The following is an 8,900-nucleotide window of genomic DNA, read 5'->3' as shown; positions in this document are numbered from 1 at the left end:
CTTTAAAACAAGGCATAAGCCTTTAACTTTAAACTTTTGTCAATCCAGGACACCTTACAAAGCATGAGCTCCAAACTTTTATGTTATGAATGCGACCACGTATGAATGCAACAACAACACATCAACTACACAACAAAAAATCGACTTTGGCATAAGCCTACTGTAGCAACCTGCCCTAAAATTTAAAGTTTATTTAGAGTCTCCACCTATTCTACCAGGGCGAATATGAAACCCCACGAAGTTATAGAGATCGGGGTAAGATACTATATTCAGGTCGAGAGAAGGTGTTAGGCACCCTTAACCCTTTCCTAAGGTTTGCATTATAAAGTTAAGGTTTATGGCGAAAATAAAGAAAGGTGACAGAAAGTTAATAGGGTTAAAGGCAAATTATTTGAACATGATTAGAGTTTGGAGGAGGGGGACTCGCCTTGTTGCCAAGTGCCTATGTATCTCCTTAGGGAGAATCAGAGTCAACGTAGTTCGGGACAGGGTTGTACGCCTTAGAATTTGATATGAGGTGGTTTGAAGGCTTTTTGAGTTGCCTTATCGTAGTTATGATAATTCGTAGTTTGGTACTTGTGGTTTTGAAAAGTATTTTAAGATTGGGCGTACAACCCTAGTTTTTAATATGCACTATTAATCGCAATGATCAATAGATTTGATCACCATAATTAATAGATTAGTAGGTGTAATACGGTGAACTGACTTTTTATCGAAATGTCGCGGTTAAGCAAGAGTCGCCACCGACTTTTATTTTATCCAAATTAAATAGAAAGGCTAAAAGAACAGAAAAAGACCTTTTAAAGAGATTTTGAGTTCGGGGGGTAAGTTATACAAAGGGAAGGTGTAAAGCACCCTTTGCATCCATGGTTTTCCATGGGCTCTTAATTGCTTTGCTCTTTGAAACCAAAAGTTTAGAAATGTAGAAGAAGAAGAAGAAACAAGGACTTTAGCTCGTAAATGAGCGTAGCCTTTTTGAAGGTTTATGAAAAAGTGTAAGAAAAAGATTTAAACCAGAGCAAAACAATTAGGGGCAAATTACCTTGTTAGATGAAAAATGTTCTTTTAGCCTTTCAGGGCTATCCATACCATAGGAGGGTAGGGAAGTCCTTTTATTTGGAGGTTAACGGGTCGTCAAATTATCGTTCGCCATAAGACTGTCCCATGCCATAGAGGGGCAGGTAGCCTAAGGGAAGGATCAGAATAGCCATCTTTGTTAGGCAACCAGAGGATACCTCAGCACTTCGTAGGCAACTTCGAGGGACGAGGTCATATTTGGTGAATCGAAGGCAGCATCATTAGGGACTTATGACCTTGAGAATGAACTGAGGGCAACATTGCTGAGGTATCCTCGTATTCGAGGGACTTTGGCTATTCTGCATTAAACACAAGGCAACAGGCAACAGGCAACAAGGCAACAAAAGAGGTTACCCCAAAAGGTGTGTGGGTGCATCAATCATGTGATTGTATTCAAATATATTATCTTGTAATTTAGTTATTCTAATTTCAATTCAAGGTTATCACTCCCTAGGATTACTAACCACACAATAATATAATATCACAGTTTAAGTGCCTTCAAGGCCACACAATACAACCTCGAAGCAGATACAATATTATGGGGAAGGGGAAAAAGAAATCAGCGGACCAGCAGTGCAAGAGGTTTGACATAAGTAATAATTAAAGAAAGTAAATCAGATATGTTTTAGGGTTACCGACTATCGAGCTTTGGCGGTTGGCAAACCCTGAAAATTGGAAAAGGGAGAAATAAACAGAAAGTAGTGAGTGTATGGCTAATTCAAGGACAATTAAGGCTAACCCTAATTTGATGAAAGAAACAAAATAAAATAGAGTGAATATTTAAAGTAAATATGAAATATGACTTAGCTTTTGGTTTGATCTGATATGGTTCGTAGTCGGGAGTAGCCTCGAGGTTAACCCTGAAAAATTGGCAAGGCAAAGACAGACCAGAAAAAAAGAAGTGAGTGTAGGAGAAATTCATTGATTATTTATGTAAACCCTAATTCAATCTATAAGGCAAAAAATAAAAATAAAAAGAAAAATACTTAAATAAGAAAAGGATTAGGAACTTAGCTTTTCAATTGGTATGGCACGTGGTCGGAGAATTTTTATTAACCCTGAAAATTAGACATGAAGAAGAAAAATGTTAGTGCATTAACTGATCTAAGCCCCGAGTTATCGGGACGAATCAGGGTTAAAACCATAAGGTATGAAAAAATAATAATTTAAATAAACATTGGAGGTTAAGAAAATCGAAAGCTCGATTAAAAATAACAATTGAATAATTATTGGATGTAAACCCTAATTATTTAATTGTTTTAAAAGTATGTATGGAAATAAAATTGAATTTTAAATATATAAACAATTATTAATAGAATTACGAAAGAAAATCGAATTTTCGATAAAATAAAAAAATAGATAAAGTATAAAGTTATTATAAAAAACTAGTTTACTAAATAAGTAAAAATAAATGAAAAAAGGAAATAAAAGAGAATTATAATAATGAGGATAAAATAAAGAAAATAAATAAAGGCATTTATGTAATTGAAAATAAAAAGGAAATTAAAAACTTAGCTCTGATTAGGTACACTGAGCTTCTGAAGGTTCATGGTGTGCCCTCAAACCTGGTACGTCAGATCTGGCTTGCTTGAGATCTTGTGGTTGAGATTGAGGGTGCATCAGTGCTTTAGACTGACTGCGTGCATGGGATCCTGTGGAGAGAATTATTGACAAAAATATACCAGGGCCAGGGATCAAACCCTGGACCCCTGGGTGAACAACCACACGCTTGTACCAACCAACCAGAGGCGCTTGCCTGTTTGTTGGATGCCTTCAACACAATATAACAGAAAACACACGAATAAATAAAATTTTGCGCGCGATTTTTGAACGGCCCAGTAACACAGTGACACGCAATCATCTTCTTCACTGAAACATAAAAAAAAACCTGCAAAACGGTTGCTACGATTTGGCTATGAATGCTCCATAGCTATTATACCTGTAATTAGTATAATCACATACAGGTCACGCAAGCATAGAACTAATTTCCCAGAATTATTCATTACATCATGGCAAACAAGAATACGCATTCAAAAATTGTTTATGATGCATGAAAAGATGCGATCGACATTGAAAGAATACTGACCAAATCGTGACTTTTGTGCTTTGATTCTGAACGCTATGGATGATGGTGAAGGTCTGGACAGCTTCAGGGAGTGTCAAGGATCGAGTTGCAATCTTCAGAATGCCTTTAATCTACCCCAATCTCCAAAACCGAGCTTCAAATTTTCTTTGAGTTTCTTGAGTTTTACTTTTGTTCTTGCGCTGCAAATCCTTGTGAGTCTCCTCCTTTTTTGGTCTGAATCACTTTGGTACTTATAGGAGGCGCATTAGGGTAACAAAATTGAACCAAATTTTTAGGAATCTTTGATTTGCCATTTAAAAAAAAATTGATTGAGATTTGTTGTTCAAGTTTCTATTTTGGTCTCAATTTCAATCTTTCTTATTAGGGATGGCAAAGAGACCCAAACCCGCGGGGCCCACCCGCACCCGAACCCGAGTCAACGGGTGAAAACCCGAGTTGACTGGGTTTGGGTTCGGGTTCGGGTGCCACCCGATATTTCGGGTGCGGGTTTGGGAAGTGTGAAACCCGCACCCGAAACCCGAAATTACACCCGCTTATATATATATATATATATATATATATATATATATATATATATATATATATATATATATATATATATATATATATATATTATAATATATTTATATATATATATATATATTTATATATATATATATTTATTGTGGAAAATTGTAGGAAAAATATATTTTCTGTATTTTGCTGCGGGTTTGGGTTTGGGTGATAAAACCCGAACCCAATGGGTGTGGGCGTGGGTGTTATTTTGTCACCCGAATAGCTTTTGGGTTTGGGTTCGGGTTCGGGTGGTAATTTCGGGTGTGGGTTTGGGTAGTATGAAACCCGCACCCGCGGGCACCCGTTGCCATCCCTATTTCTTATTCCAATCTCCTTAGCACGAATTTTTAATGATTGGGAGGCATAATTGATTGATATCTTGACTTAAAACCAAAGCAAAATCATATCTTTCATTAATTTACTATTTTACATAATTAAATTATGATTTAAATGATTTAAAATCATAAAATAATTAATAAAAATAATATAAAATAGAAGGATATGTTTTTGGGACGTGCATGGGATTAAGATGAAGATTAGATGAAAAGAATATAGGCCCATTTGGAAATATTTGGAGTTTTGGCCCTTTTCTCTTCATGCATACCCTTGAAAATAGGTGAACTTGTGCACCTTGCCATTTCCTCATACTTCAACATTTTTCCAAATTATTGGACTTTTTAGAAACCTTAAAGAGTCTTCTAATCAATGTTTTTGGTCCCATGTCAAAAAAAAATTCCATGCTCCTTGTGTGTTCTTTTGAATAAGATGACTTTTTGTTGACCTATAATGTTTTGGTCCATATCTCTCAAATGAAGCATTTTTAGGCTTAGCTTGTGAGACACGAAATTGTAAAGAATCCAATTTCCATTAAAATGAGCTTTGGATGGAAAATTTCTGATGTTCCATGTAGGAGTTATGGCTGGTCAAAGTTCAGTTGACTTTTCCTATGAAAACCCTAATTTAGAAACTTTTAGAATTGTTGATTTCTGATCTTTCCTTGATGAACCATGATAAATTCTTGATCAAATGGTGAATGATACTTCCATATGAGGATGTTGACAAAAAATCAGGAATTTTGACTGTATTTTGACCACAGTTGACTTTTAGGTCAAACTAGTCGACTGTTGACTTTCTGAGCAATTGAGTGACCAACTCTTTGAATTGAGACCTATAGTGTGGGGTATCATAGACCATATGGGATGCCTTGGAGCCTTTGGTTCATTGACTTTTCCTTAGAACAACAAAACCCTAATTCTTTGAGCCTTGTTTAGGAGAGGGTGTCTTTGAGCTTTGTACCTTGATTTGAATTTGAACAAGAGAAATAGTATGGGCAAATTTTGGGGTATGACAGCTGCCCCTGTTCAATTTTCTTAAACCTGAAGATGTAGAGTGGTTTGTATGCCAGTCGGAATTTGAAGGTAGAAGAGGATTGAACACTAGAATACCCAGGAATTTGCCCTAGCTGATGATGAAGGGACTTTTGTCGGAGATGGGCTTGAAGATGCCATCCAGTTGTTTGGAAAATATCTATGATGGGTATGGGCTTAAAGATGCCATCCATATGAGCATGCATTAGGCTATGTCTGAAGGGTTTGAGAAGTAGGTGTTTGTATGTTGATCGTGTCATTACTGTTCGTAGTAGATGAATTAGATCTTTGAGGGTCGATCGTGTCAGCACCGTTCGTAATACCTGAAGTAGATCTTGGAAAGATAATTGATCGTGTCCACATCGTTCGTGATGATAGAATTAGATTTCTTAGAGGTTGATCGTGTCAGCACCGTTCGTAATACCTGAAGTAGATCTTGGAAAGATAATTGATCGTGTCCACATCGTTCGTGATGATAGAATTAGATTTCTTAGAGGTTGATCGTGTCAGTACCGTTCGTAGCACTTGAATTAGATCTTGGGAAGATGATCGTGTCTACACCGTTCGTGATGATAGAATTAGATTTCTTAGAGGTTGATCGTGCCAGTACTGTTCATAGCACTGAATTAGACTTTAGGGGGTAATTGATCGTGTCCACACCGTTCGTGATGATGGAATTAGATCCTTTTGTCGTGTCAGCACCGTTCGTAGTAACTGAATTAGACTGAGGAGGTATTTAATCATGTCCACACCGTTCGTGATGATGGAATTAGATCTCTGACAGTGTCAGTACCGTTCGTAGTAACTGAATTAGATCTTTGAAAATGATCGTGTCACCGCCGTTCGTGGTAAATGAATTAGATCTTGGAAGATGATCGTGTCAGCACCGTTCGTAGTAGCTGAATTAGATCTTTGAAAATGATCGTGTCATCACCGTTCGTGGTGAATGAATTAGATCTTCGAGCGTTGACCGTGTCAGTACCGTTCGTAGTGCTGAATTAGATCCTGGAAAGTTGGAGATTTCGTTCATTTGTCTTTACCTGTATTCTGCAATGGGTGTAGCAATTTATATAATGTCATGATGCATGTGTTATGTAATGAGTCCCTCAAAATAAATGAGAAACTTTGTATGTTATGCATGAGTTCATTATGAGGTAATGTATGCGATGTATGAATATGTTTATGATTTATGACGTATGACTATGATTTATGCTATTTGACACATCTTGATTGAGAAGGTGGATCTCCATGTCATTGTAATTTTGATGTCTGATCTGATCTTGGAGATGCTCAGCTAGGGATTTATGATTTCTGCTTGGGGATGATCAGTAACTTGATGTACCCTGATTAATAAACCATGTTGGAGAAGAGCAAAGTGTTGGAGATGTAAACTCTGTTGGGGAGCCATGTCTTTGTCGGGACGAGAGCATTTGAAGATCTCTTCTTAATGATTACTTTGTGGGGATATGATCTTGTGAAACCGACTTTGTGGGAAGACATGAATGCTTTGAATATTTCCCCCAGTGATTTATAGCTCTTGCCATTCCTGGACTTACATTGATTAGGACACATCACTGAGTATTGATCAAGATGTCAAACTGGACTTGCATAGATTTGCCCCTGCTAGTAGGGACTTTTGGAAAGATTCGCCTCGCGAGGACTTTATGAGATGTGCACTATGGGCGACATGCCCCTAGTAATCATAGGCCCAAGACAATGTCCCATGTTGATTGGGAAGTAGCTTCAGATTTACTCGGATGCATGCCCTTGATTGTTTTGGCATCCTTGAGAGATTCTCGGAATCTGGACTTGATTGCCCCATATTGGTCGGGAAAACCATGCCATGCCCCTTGTATACCTAAGAGACATTGCTCCTGAAGTGGTCTTGTCTGTCGGGATAACTTTCAGTCATTAGTTGTACCATGTGCAAATTCTTCCTGATGCTAACATTCGAAATTATGTAGCAAAATATGTTTAATAATGAATTCATGAAATGCAGTGCGTATGTCTGTCTTGAGTTTTTTGAAAAACATTAAAACAGGAGATGTAAAAGCGTGATGTTTATAAAAACGTGATGTTTGTAAAAACGAAATATCAACTCAGCATTTTTGGTAAACCTTAAGGAGTCAGGATACCTTTTGGTGACAGTATGCTTTCGAACTAACCATGCTTCAGTTAGGACTTTCAAGGGTTGTAACGTGGCTTGGTTCACGGTTTAAGAAACAAAGGACAGTGGCTCAAAGTTTATTTGTACCCATCCCAATCTTCGTGATGTTCTTCGATCCTATGCTCAGTTAACTTTGCATTTAAGTCCTGGCAGAGCTTGAAGTCATAACTTTGACATTTGATGATGGTTAAAGCACCGGCAGTTTATTTGGACAGACAGTCATCCTTTTTTGTAATTTTTTTTGAGGAGTTTTAGTGACTTCTTTTTGACTTTATTATCCCTAACTTTTGCCTGAACTGTTTATTTTAAGATTCTAGTCAGCGGGATGTTTGATTTTCGATAAGTCTCCTTCATAGGTTTTGACTCAATTTTTCTTTTTCTTTTTGATAGATATTGACTGCCTGACTTAATGGTTACGGGTACCCATCATTACATGTACAAACGGCATGTTGGCATAACAGAGTTAACTGAGTTACTACCCTACCTCGGGTTATGATTAAGGGTTCAATTTGCATATGAAAAAACTTCTACTCCTTAGGCTCAAAGGGGTTGACTAGGGATTAACATCCTTATATCTCCACTGTTTAGGAATTGAAACAATGCATGTACATCGTCAGCATAGTCCGTTCAAAAGCATACTGTATGAGGTTGCGGTATCGTTTTCGTCATCCTCCCTCAAAAGGTATACAGCTTTAGCAGGAGTCGAATATCACAAAACATATGCAAAGTAAATACACAATTTAAAATGAGTGATAGCGAAATAATTTATTCAAGAAAAACATATGCAATGCACTAATGATGATTATTAAAACAAGATAATGTCTATCATAAGTCGAATGTTCAAACAAACAGGAAAGAAATTTGCAAATGAAAGTAAACCTAATGATCTAAAAAGTTCATCCTTCTAGACATTTAATCGGTCTTGTCGTGATTAGGCATGGGAGCAGTGATCACTACAGGAGTCTTGGGATGATTGTGAAGGATAGAAAAACACTTAGAAAGGGGGGGTTTGAATAAGTGTAGCTTTAAAACTTGTAAGATAAAAACAATTTGCACAATGATTTTTATCCTGGTTCGTTGTTAACTAAACTACTTCAGTCCACCCCCTTGGAGTGATTTACCTCACCTGAGGATTTAATCCACTAATCACACTTGATTACAATGGTTTTCCACTTAGACAACTGCTAAGTCTTATAGAGTATCCTGATCACAACCTGATCACTCTAGGAACAAACTGCTTAGACAACTTCTAAGACTTGCTAGAGTATACTGATCAACAACCTGATCACTCTAGTTCTTACAACTTAGTGTAAACAAATTCTTTTAAGAGTTACAATGCTTCTTATAAAGCTATAATCACAACTGTTATTTTCTCTTAAGTTTAAGCTTAAATCTCACTAAGATATTACAACAGCAATGTAGTGAGCTTGATGATGAAGTTTGAGAGCTTTTGAATTCGACAGCGTTTCTGTATAATGCGCAAGTGTTGTCTTTAGCTTCTCATCAGAACTTCATATTTATAGGCACTTGAGAAGATGACCGTTGGGAGCATTTAATGCTTTGCGTATTCTGTACAGCATTGCATTTAATGTTTCACTCTTTTGTCAACTACCTCGAGCCTTGTTTTCGCTGTGTCTACTGACGTTGC

The sequence above is a fragment of the Vicia villosa genome, linkage group LG3 (genome assembly GCF_029867415.1).
Source record: "Vicia villosa cultivar HV-30 ecotype Madison, WI linkage group LG3, Vvil1.0, whole genome shotgun sequence".
NCBI lineage: Eukaryota > Viridiplantae > Streptophyta > Magnoliopsida > Fabales > Fabaceae > Vicia > Vicia villosa.
This window is presented reverse-complemented; position numbering follows the sequence as displayed.